Raw genomic sequence first — 12,306 nt, forward strand, 5'->3', positions numbered from 1 at the left:
AGGACTCTGTCTTTGAAAGACTGTTCAGAGGTGCCAAGCTTGGTGGCCTGGGCTTGAAAGGTCACTCTTGGCTACGTAATGAGTTTTTGGCTAGTTTGGGCTACAGGAGACTATCTTTAAAAAATAGTTAATAGTCTCTTCGTAGAGTTCTCTGTACCACCTATGCTTCCTTCTGCTTAGTTTTGACTAAATGTTGGAATTCATATTCACCCAATACAAATCCCTTTAGAGCTATTGGAGTCTTTCAAGAGCAGAAGCAGTGCGAGCAAATTTTCATTTTATTTGGTCCTGATAATGCATAGGATTCACAAGACATAACTACTGAGAGGGAAAGTGGAGAAAAGATGGCTAAAACAAGCACTGGTAATAAGTAATAATAATGAGGAAGAGGAGAAGGGCAGTGGCAATAGCTAGGTGTGGCTGGTACATTCCTGCAATCCCCAGCATTTAGGAGGCATAGGCAGGAAAATCACTGCAAATTTCCTTCTGTACTAACACCTGTCATCCCAAAAGTCAGGGAACAGAGAAAAGACGATTACAAGATTAAGTACAACCTCAGCTACATAGTAAACACCAGGTGAGCCTCCAGAACTCATCAAAGCCATGTACAGCAGAGTGTGGTGGCACGTACCTGAAATCCAAGAACAGGGATGCTCCCAAAGGCAGACGGGAATTCAAGGTCATCTTCAGCCACACAAAGAGTTCATGCCAGCTACTTATGAGACTCTGTCACAAACAAATAAACAAACAAACCATCTCAAAACGGGGGGCGGTGGGGTGGAGCAGGAACTGGCGACAGGCTTTGGAGAATAAAAACAATTTGATAGGCAGAAATGGAAAGACAGCATCTTAGATAAAGGGACCATCAAAGTCAACCACAAAGAACAGGGAAGAGCAGGGTGTCTTTGGAGGACGAAGAGCATTCTAACTGGCAGCAGTTAGAGTACACACGGGGAAGTTGTGAGGATAGAAAGATAAGTAGGAGCTTACTCTGAATTCAGAGATGAGGAAGTTTATGGAGTTCACATTCCTGTTGGGCTTGTGTCAACTTCTTCCCCTAAGTGCTGGGCCTTATCTCCTCCCCCTACTTCTCCTAGTACCAGAAGGGAGCCACTTCCCTTTCTCTGATAGCAACTAACTTGCATCAAGAGCCTGTCCCGGGACAGCCAGAGTGAACCTCTGGAGTTTACAGCTTCTGCTCCTTCCTCCTACCGTTACTTCATACTTACAGAGGCTTATGACTTCCCGACCCTGATTCTCTTCCTTAAACAACGAAGATGAATCATATAAGCCAAGTGTGGTAATGAAGACTTGAAAGCACAGCAACTCAAAAGGCTGAGGCAGGAGAATGGCACACCTGAAGTCCACCTTGCTTACAGAGCAAGTTCAAGGCCAGCAGAGGCAGCTAAGGAAGGCACTATTCCAAAATAGAATTGAAATTAAAGAGGCAAGGGATATAGCATTTTTGAAAAAAAAAAAAAGGTATGGGACAGGGAGTCAAGTTCAGTTGGCAGAGAATTTTTCAATAATGTGCACGCACTCTAGCGCGGCATAAATTACTCAACGTCGGGGAGGGGCAGGCAGAAAGATTAGAAATTTAAGGTCATCCGTGGCTACAAGCAAGTTTGAAGCCAGCCTAGGACACATCACACCTGTCTCAAACATAAAAACAGAGGTTATATAGGTGATGAACATCTGTAATCCTAGCACTTCCACACTTTGCAGGAGAGGAAAGAGGATCAGGAGTTCAAAGTCATCCTTAGCAACTCCGTAAGTTTGAGGCCACCCTGGGCTATGGAAGATCCTATCTCTAAAAAGAAGTAAGCAAGCAAAAGACCACCGAAGGGGAAAAGGGTCTGCAAAACAATATAGGCATGGGACTATTTTCAACTTGATTTTCAAAATCCATTTATTGTGTATTGGTGTTTTGTCTGCATATATGTCTGAGTGCCACATACATGTCAGAAAACATTAGGCGCCCTGTGATAGTTATGAACCACCACGTAGATGCTAGGAATTTGGCTGGAGTCTTCAGCCTTGTAAAATTTGATTCTTTACGGCAGGATTTCACTCTGCAGTTCAGGCTTTCCTGGAATGCACTGACACTTCTCCTGCATTAGTCTCCTAGTACAGATGGAGATTACAGATAGGAGTCACTATTTCTGGCTCCCTTCATTCACTTAAATGTCAATAGTTTGACTGTTATCAACCTTAAAAGCCACTCTTACAAACAAGTCAGTTCTATCACCTGGATCTGTCTTCTACTTCTTCCTACCACTAGTCACCAAGATTGTCATCTGTCCAATGTGGGTGCACGAGTCATCCAAGAGGAAAGGTGCTCTAGCTGGCACCGTCAGTTTCAATTGTTCAGGTCCACGTGCTTGCAGCCATTTGCCAAGCTCATATTACGGAGAGTTTACAGTCCTGCCCCTTGATTTTGTGATTGGTCATATAACTTGCTTTGAGGAATAAAATGTGAGTGGAAGTGTTGGAGTGGAGGCTTGGATTCTAGGTTGGAATGGCACATTTTTATTTATCCCTCTGCATTTATTTTTTATACATAAATAAATACTTATTTAAATTTTCTTAAAAGAGAATCCTGCTATGTGGCTGCAGTACTTGGAATGGTAATGTCTCCCATAGAAGACATCAAATATCTGATATTTGAACACTTGGTCCACATTGGGTGGCACTGTTTGGCGGGGTTTAGGATATGCAGCCTCCTTACTAGAGAAAGTATAACACTAGAGACGCACTTTGAGATTAGCCCGTTGCCACTTCCAGTTCACTCTGTCTGCTTTGTGCTTGCAGTAGAGATGTAAGCTCAACTTTCGGCTCCTGCCACAATGCCTTGCTACTATGCCTCCCTCCCATTAAAGACTCGTCCCTTTGGTTTGTGATCCAAACTAAACTCTCTTTCTCTTAAGTTGCCTTGGTCATTGTATTTTATCACTACACCAAAAAGGAACTAGTACCAAAGCTGGTACCAGAGAGTGGGCTGTGGCTGTCGATGTAGGGCCCTATCTTCCCTGTTCCTCGAGGCCAAAGCATAGGATGCAAGAATTGTTTACGCTAATCAGCTTGGCTTCCCCTGCTCATTCTGCCAGCCAAGGGAATTAGTTCAAAGCCTTGTTTCTGTCATTGCTATGATAATTTCACCTGCTAAGAAGGACCTCACAGGCGCCCTAAATCTCCTCCCATCTGTCTGTCAGGGTTCCCAGCTCGATACCCCCTACATGGAGGCTCCGGCCACTGGCACCATGCAGCCAACACCCCTCTTCTCACTCCCAGGTGGGAGGGGGCTCTTGTCCTCTTGCCTCCAAGTATATAAGCCTACATGTGCTGAATAAAGATTGACATTTACCCTTTGGGCAAATGATCCGGTCTCTCTGTGTGTCGTGTGTCTGTTTTCAACTCCTAGGATAGTGATCCAGACTTGTGGTCCAATATGGAAAGCGCACCCTATACCAGGAGAGTGAGGTTTCACAGAAAAGCGCGGGACATGTTGAGAATCTGACAAGTTTGTGGAGGAATGTGGAAAGCTTTAGAAGTTTGTAATGAGAAAGTGGTTGCATGCTGTGAGCAGAGCTTAGAGGGCCTTTCTAGTATGGGCCTGGAAGACAGTAGTGCTAAGGAAAATGTGGACTGTGGAGGTCCAGGTGAAGAGGATTCAGAGGGCAACAATATTAGGAACTGGGCCGCAGGCCAGTATGTCTATTTTGGCAAAGAATCTGTTTGCATTCTGCCCTTTTGCTAAGAACTTGACTAAGACTAAACTAAAAATTAATGGACTCGGTTTTGTTTGTTTGTTTGTTTGGTTGGTTGGTTTTTTTTTTATAGAGGCAATTTCAAGGCAGCATAATATTGAATTTATGTCATGGTGATTAGTAATAACTCTTATGTAGGTTTATAATGAAAAACAGCAAATGATGCTGTAAGAAATACAAAATGTGCAGTTTGAAAAGAAATAAAGAACACTAGGGGGCTTAATGTTGCAGCAAAGGATTGTGCTGTAAGAGACAAAGGGATTAACACCATTTAAGGCAAAGGTCCATGCTCAACACTGGAATAAAAGGAAGGGTACACTCAGGGCAAGACCCTGCCTAGCTAATTTTCTAAACTGTGGGGAAAAAAAAACATGTTTCCTGCTCCTAAAATCAAGTGAATAAAAGATCTGTCGCTAATGTGATTCAAAGTGTGGAAGGAGCATTCCAAACTAGCAGCAAACCTTGACAACGCGATCTAACGGCGCTAGCTGTAGAAGCATGAAGGATGTGACAGTGACAGAGAGAGCCACTAAGACAAGACCGTGTGTGACTGGGGACCCCATGCATGAAGGCCCTTCAAGGGAAGGAGTCTGTGTGATCCCATTGCATGAAGCTATTGAAGTCAAGTCTCGGTTGCAGTGGAGACCCCAAGACATTGGAGATGCTAGAGTCACGGGGTGCCTGTCAAGAAAAGCTGAATACAGGGAGTAGAAGCAATCCATGAGGGAGATGTATGTTGCAAGCAGCAAAGTTAGAGAGGCAGATGCAACTAAGTCCTTTGGAACTAAAGTCCTAGACATAAGACATGAAATTATGGGGTTTGATGTTTTCCTTCTGGGTTTCAGTCTTCCTTTGGCTCAGTATTTCCACACTATGATCCCATTTCTTCATTTGGGAAGGGTAATGTATATCCTGTGCTATTATATGTTGGAAGCGTGTAACCTGAATTTTAATTTTACAGTGCTGTTACAATTAAGACATTGCCTTGATTCTCAGAAGATACTTTAAACTTTTAAATAGTGTTGAGACTGTGAAAGATTATGGAGACTTTTGAAGTTGGACTAAATGCATTTTGCATTACAACACGGCCATTAGGCCTATGGGGCCAGGGAGTGGAATGTAGTGATTTGAATGAGAATGTCCCCCATAGATTCAGATATTTGAACATATGATACCATATTGATGTCACTGTTCAGGAAGGTTTGGGAGATACAGCCTTGCTGGAGGAAGTATATCATTGTGGGCAGGATTTGAGATTAAAAGCCTTTTACAGCTTCCAGCTTACTTTGTCGGCTTTGGGCTTGTGATTCAAGATGTGAGCTCTCAGCTTTCCACTCCTGCCATCATGTCTGCCTCTTGCTCCTCTGCATCCCCGCCATGATGGATTGCTATCTTTCTGGAGCTTTAAGCCAAATTAAGTCCTTCCTTAAGATGCCTTGGTCATGCTATTTTATCAGAGCAACAGAAAATTGACTAGTACAGTATTTCAGGATGGCTTTCAACTAGTGATCTTTCTGCTTTAGGGTCTTAAGTTTTAAGGTTACAAGTGTATGCCACCACACCCAGTTCTATTTGCCCCTTTGCCATCACCAGGAAAATATGTACAAGAGAAGACCTTCCTACTGACCCAGGGATGATGAGTACACAGAGAGCAGAGCCATTCAACCCAATACATCACCTGGGGTGATTTGAAAGGCCACTGTAGCTTCTTGGGCCAGAAACAGGAATGTCTAGCCTGAACCCAGCCTAGAGCAACACAACTCCAGGCAATAAGCAGATACACTAACTTCTTTCCCACGCCATCTGTTCCGTGCCACTGAAGCTGGTCAGATCAAGACAACCATGTGATGCTAGGCAGTAGGCAAAGACTTCTTTCTGGGGGACGGTATTGATGGATGGATTGTTATCACAAAAGGACGACGCCTTGGGGACTTTGAGACTGTGGACTCCTTGGGAGCCCTGTGCCACTTGCTACCCAATGAATGCTTGAGAAAACCCATCTTCAGAGAGAAGGAAAATAGAACAGATGATCAAAGAGTTTCAGGAGGGAGGGGAGGCGGGGGCGGACGGGTAGACTCAGATGCATCTAGTCTCAGCACTAGCAAATATGAAACTTGTTTAAGCTTCAGGTCTTGTGTCAGAAACATGGTATGTTTTGAAATCAAAACCTTCCCTCACCTCAGCTGGGTGAGATAGTGTGTGCCTGTAATCTAGATACCCTGGAGACTGACGTAGGAGAATTGCTAATTCAAGGCCTGTCCATATGAGAAACATTAATGGGGCAAATGTAAGCACAAATGAAGACATTCTTACATTCCCATGTTTCATCCATAAAATATAATAAAAAATTTAAAACATCAATACTTTCTTTCTTTCTTTCTTCTTCTTTTTTTTGTTTTATTGTTTTTTTGAGACAGGGTTTCTCTGTAGCTTTGGATCCTATCCTGAAACTCACTCTGTAGACCAGGCTGGCCTCGAATTCACAGAGATCTGCCTGCCTCTGCCTCCCAAGTGCTGAGATTAAAGGCATGCACTACCACCACCCAGCTTTAGATCTTTTCTTATACATTATTTTGTATCCAAATTCTCTGTACCTGATTGGATCGGAGTTCATGTTAGATGTGACATTCTCCACAGCATGGAGACATTTCACTCTTAAGTGCATACAGGAACTTCTCTCCTAGGCCTTAAATTTTATTCCTAGCACAACAATCAGAATAAAGCAATATGGGATGGCAAGACTGCATAGCAGGTAAAGGTACTTGCTATGCAAGCCTGACAATCTGAGTTTGATCCCCAGAACCTATGTAAAGGTAGCAGAGAAGCAAATCGATAGAGTTCTCCTCTGACCTCTGCACATGTGCTATGACATACAAATCACACTCATACACAGACACACACACATCATGCACACACACACAAACACAACTAAAAACAAGAGTTATGGATGCTTTTCAATGACAAATTATTTGCTTAATATGAAAAATGTCCTGGTCTTGATTCCCAGCATGACACAAATGTTTAACTTATTTCCAACTCATTCTATGCATCTATGCATACCCCCATACAAGTAGACATGTAGACCTTTAGTTTTAGCTCTTTAGTTGATTCTGTTCCTTGCAGTTTAAGTACTAAGGTATTTTCCATAATGAAAGAAAAGAGATGATGGATAACCAGATGTGTAAATCAGTATTCCCACAAGTGGTGAAGAAGTTAACTCAATGTGTACCTGGGGTGTGTAGTTGTTTTTCCACATAACCAACCTTCTTGAAGTTGAGGAGTTTAGAGAATTTCGGGAATTGTCTATGATATCTGGGGCACTTGGGATGCTCATGAAAACTCTCTGGTCTTCACTGGCTGTGCTGAGGCAGGATGTTCTAGGATTGGCTCACATCTGTGATTGTTAACAAGCTGGTTATTTTGGAGAACAATGGGGGGCAATGAATTGTCTCTGCTCCCTGTCGTCTTTGATTCTCTAACAGGCTAGTCTAGACTTCTTTACATGGAGGTCTGAGTTCGCAATGAGCAGCAAAGAAGGTTTAACTCCTTTTAAGAAGCTTTTTCACAAATATTTTAAACAAATATTACCTACATATAATGGATTTCATTGTGGCATTTTTAGCCATGTACACACAGCATTTTCATCATATTCTGCTCCCATTAACCCTTCCTGTCCCCTTTCCAAGTACTGGGAATCAAACTCAGAGCCTCACATATGCTAAGTAAGTGTTAGACAACTGAACCACATTCCCAGCGAGAAACTCATTGAAAATCCCTGTTCATGTCCTATTTACTGTTGTCCCATTTGCCAAACTAGGTCACCAGGATAAGCATGGAGTGGATGAGACTTAAGCAAATGTTTAGGTTTATAGAGGTTTTAACATAATGGAAGTCATTACTGCTATAAAAGACTACAATCAACAGGAGGAAAGGAAATACTGATGAAGAAGGAAGGGCTCTTGAACCAAGATCAAAGACCAGTGGAGCAGAGTCGATTTAAGGAAACCATCAATAGGGGCTGGAGAGATGTTTCAGTGGTTAAGAGCACTAGTTTTTCTTCCAGGAGGACCTGAGTTCAATTCCCAGCACCCACATGGCAGCTCACAACTATCTTTAATTCCAGTTTCAGGGGACCTAACACCCATGGCAAGATAGCAATGCACATATATATTAAAAATAAATAAATTTTAAAAAGAAAACCACCAGGTTTTGGTCATTTGTTTTGATTTTGATGCTGGGGATTGAACTGAGAGGCTCACACATGCAAAGCAATCACTCTACAGCTGAACTAAATATCAGGCGTAAGGCCTTCATTTCCTCCCTCTTTCCCCATTTTTCCCTTCTCTAGCTTCCTTATGGAATTTTTTTTCTTGTGAGACAGGGTCTCACTGTAGTCTAGACTAGCCTCAAATTTAATGTGTAGTTGAGGGTTACCGAGAAGTCCAGATCCCCCTCTTTCTGCCTTCCAACTGTTCGGATATCAGTTACACACTACCAAGCCCAGCCTTTTTAGTTCCTTTTTTTTTGTTTTTCAAGACAGGGTTTCTCTATAGCTTTGGAGCCTATCCTGGAACTAGCTCTTGTAGAGCAGGCTGGACTCAAAAACACAGAGATCTGTCTGCCTCTGCCCCCTGATTGCTGGGATTAAAGGCGTGCACCGCCTCCACCACCCGGCCTTTATTTCCTTTTTGAGACAGGGTCTTACTCCCTATGTACTCCAGGATGGCTTTGAACTCAAGGTGATCCTTCTTCCTCAGCCTCCCAAGTTCTGGGAGTACAGATATGAGTCACTCACACTCAGCTACCTTCGGTTTTCTATGATGTTATGTTATACATCTTTGGAGGAGATAATATTTGAGTCCATAGATTCTAAGGACTATGTAATTCTAGTTCAATGTGATTCTAAAGCCATAGAAACACTGGTCTAAACAGTTAATCCAGAATCAGTTATATTGGTGATTGCCCCCTCCGAGTAGGGGGATTTCTGTGATTGTGAGGCCAGCCTGGGCTACAGAATGAAATCCCCTTTCAAAACATCAAAGGTAAATATATAGCTATAAGCTACCTGGGATGAGGGTGTAGTTTAAGGTAAAATATTTGCTTACTCCATGGGAGGCTCCTGCGTCCACTTCCTGAGTGCCAAAATTACAGTTCTATGTAGTACAGAGGCCACGGAGCATGGAGACTATCACTCCACCAACAACCGAGTATGCTCTTGACCTGATTTCTAAGATTTTTGTTTTAGGTTTCTTGACCGGGAGTTTTATGTAGCTCAGACTGGCTTCAATCTTTCTATGTACTCATGGCCAACATTAAACTCCTCATTCTCGAGCGCTGGAATTACAGGCATGCCCCACTAGGCACGACCTTTCTTTCTCTCTTTAGGAAAGCACAATTATAGTAGAAATGGCCAGGAAATATGAAGAGAATGAAAGTAATGCACTTCACAGATGTCTTTAGTAATGAAATCTTTATGTGTATGTGTGTGGACATGTGCATGTGGGTACATGTGGAAGAAGGCATCAGATCCCTTGGGACTGGAGTTCAAGGGAGTTGTGAGTCACTCATTGTGGGTACCAAACTCCCATCCTCTGAAAGACCAAAAGTATTCTTGACCACTCAACCATCTCTCCAGTCCCAAAGTTCTTCTTATAATTTTGTTCTTTTGGGTTATACATCAGAACACTGGCTATTCTGGTATTCACAATGGAGAATGAGCTGGGTTTGAACCCATGGCAATCTTTTGCCTCAGCATCCTACATGACGGAATTACAGGTAAGAATCACAATGCCTAGCTTACAAATTTCCTTGTATTCCATAGGAGGAAAGACTTATAAACAATAAGCATCACTGCAGAAGGAAAAACTATTCTGCACAGAATGTTTCACCAAGGCATGAAACACAAGGCAACAAGCCCTGATCTGAGATGGACTTGTATATTATCACAGAGCTGGGAATCTCAAGTTCAAAGTAGTCAGACCTTTTCTTATTCCTAAACAGACATATGAGCCTGAGTAGCAATTATCAGTATGAGATTGATAGATTAGAGATTTCCAGGGATTTCAGAAATATGCACTCTATAACCTATTGACTATGCAGTCAATACAGACACCAGACATGTCTACACACAGACACTGCCAAAGCAAGTCTTCAACAGGAAGTTGCCACATTACCCGATCTAGAAAAAAAGGAGTCAGGAGATGAGACACAAACTTAAGTTTCTACGTTGCACACATACTCATTTACACATAGCAGCTATTTCCCCTTTAACCAGGTTCCTCTTAGGATGTTGCTTAACTTCAAACCAATGATTGTGACATCACCTTCATTTCCCAGCAGCCAAATACAAACTGCATAAGAAAAAAAAATTTCCCTTTGTGGGTTGTAGTGTCATTAATCAACAATTGGGGGAAAGGCCATGAAGGGCAGGGAAAAGTTAAGTACATTTAGAAATGTAAACGGAAAAATGTACTTGAATTTGTCCTGAATAGCAGAGACTGGAGGAGGTATTTTTATTATACTGATTTGTGTTTTTGCATCCGTATGTATGTATGTATGCGTGTGGGAGCGGTGCCCGTGCCATGGTGTGTCTGTTAATATTAGAGGACAATTTTCAGCAATTGGTACTCTTCTTTCTTTGTGTGTCCCAGAGATTGAGCACAATTCATCAGACTTGGTGGCCAGCACATTTATACACTGAGTCATCTCTCCAGCCCTATTTATTTAGAGATGGAGTCTAATTTAGCCCAGGGTAGTCTTGAACTCTTCATGGAGTGATGATCTTGAACTTTTGATCCTACAGCATTCACCACCCAAGAGCTGCTATTACACACGTGCTTATACCTGTTTTATGTGGTTCTAAGTATCAAACCCAGGGCCTCAGGCAGACTAAACAATCACTCTACCAATCTACTGACCTAGATCCCCAGCCCAAGGGTTAACCTTGGAGTTTCTCTTAAAAAGGGAATAGTGTATTCTGCATAAGTTATTGATTTCATTCTATGCTAACATCTTACAAAATATTTGAGATTGTTTCAACTTTTAAAAGTTGTTAAATTAATAAGCATATTTAACTATAACTAAAAAGAAATCTAATAATGTCACAGGTATTATACGTATGGAATAAAGCTGGCCATCACTGTAGCCAACAGTGAGGGAGACGGCAGCTGGAAATAGGAGTGGAAAGAGGAGGGAAAGTGTGCTGACTTCCCAAACAAGATAGTGAATACCTTGTAATGAGCAGGGAGACAAAGGAGAATTAGACATCCAAATCAATCAATACTATGCTGTGGTTTTTATTTATTTATTTATTTATTAAAAATTTCCACCTCCCTTTTCCCGCCCCCTCTCCCTTCCCCCTCCCTCTCTAGTCCTAAGAGCAGTCAGGGTTTCCTGTCTCGTGGGAAGTACAAGGTCCTCCCCCCTCCATCCAGGTCTATAAAGGTGAGCATCCAAACAAACCAGGCTCCCACAAAGTCAGTCCATGCAGTAGAATCAAAACCCAGATATGCTGCGGGTTTTAAAAGAATGCTTATATCGAGCCTTTTAAGGTTCGCAGTCAAATTGAGAAGAAAGCACTAATATTCTGTACACATCTTCCTCCAACCTTGTAATACGCATGCTTCCTCCTTTACCTGATTTCTACTTCGGAGTAGAACACTTATTAGAACTGATAAATCTACATACTGTTACACCATCATTCAAAGTCCAGAGTTGCATGAGGGTCACTCTTTGTTTTGGTTTTGGTTTTGATTTGTTTGTTTGTTTTGAGGCAGGGTTTCATGTAGCAAAATTGTATGTGTGTCTGTGTGTATTTCAGGATGATCTTGAACTTCTGATCTTTCTGCCTTTCCCTTTCAAGGGGTGCCACTATGCCAGGTGCATCACGATCCCTCTCGGTACTGTATATTCTATGAGATCGGGCAACTATAATAATGAACTGTAGTCACCATTAAGCAGAGTGGTTTCCAGACCCTAAAAATCTCACGCATTCTAGCTCCTTCCTCGAACACCTGGAAATAGCAAATATTTTTAGGATTAAAGCAATCTTTGGCAATTCCATACCCGATTCTTCCTCCTACTCCCTCCAGACGCAATTCCTTCTTTCCCTTCCCACATTCTTGTCATTTAAAAAACTGAGCCCAATTGGTGCTGCTTTCGTGTATACAAGCATGGGGCTGGTCACCATAGGTAATCTAAAAGACCCACACCCCTGAGATAAAAATGGCTTCTGTTCCCCTGGTAGCCGTCACTTGCAGGAAGATTCTTGCCTGTGGATGGAGTTCCATGAGCCCCTTTTCCATTCATGCCAGAATACTGACTGACTTGACTTTGTGCCGGTCTTGCGTAGGGGACCATAGCTGCTGTGAGTTCCTAAGTACAATGGCCATGTCATTTTCAGAAAATAGCATTTCCCAATAGTCTTCCCTATCCTTTGGCTCTTTTTTTCCGCATTCCTCCTCCAGTGATGTTTCCTGAGCCTTGGGGGAAGGATTTGATATAGATGTCCTATGTAGGTATGAGCATTCAACAGTCACTT

At 42.4% G+C, this 12,306-nt stretch overlaps 1 protein-coding gene across 2 annotated transcripts in view; it reads right to left on the reverse strand.

Annotated features, from left to right (window-relative positions):
• Tasl (TLR adaptor interacting with endolysosomal SLC15A4) overlaps window positions 1-12,306 on the reverse strand; it is a 116,627-nt gene that overhangs the window by 85,961 nt on the left and 18,360 nt on the right. The window contains exons 1-2 of one of the 2 annotated variants that reach the window (XM_085684521.2): window positions 991-1,137; window positions 632-726 (exon numbers count right to left, since the gene is read on the reverse strand). The gene's annotated coding sequence lies outside the window, so the exon portion shown is untranslated. Of the gene's footprint in view, window positions 1-631; window positions 727-990; window positions 1,138-12,306 lie in introns of those variants that run through there. The other variant, XM_085684522.2, reaches the window with a different exon arrangement.

The sequence above is a fragment of the Myodes glareolus genome, chromosome X (assembly GCF_982192425.1).
Source record: "Myodes glareolus chromosome X, mMyoGla1.1, whole genome shotgun sequence".
Taxonomy (NCBI): domain Eukaryota; kingdom Metazoa; phylum Chordata; class Mammalia; order Rodentia; family Cricetidae; genus Myodes; species Myodes glareolus.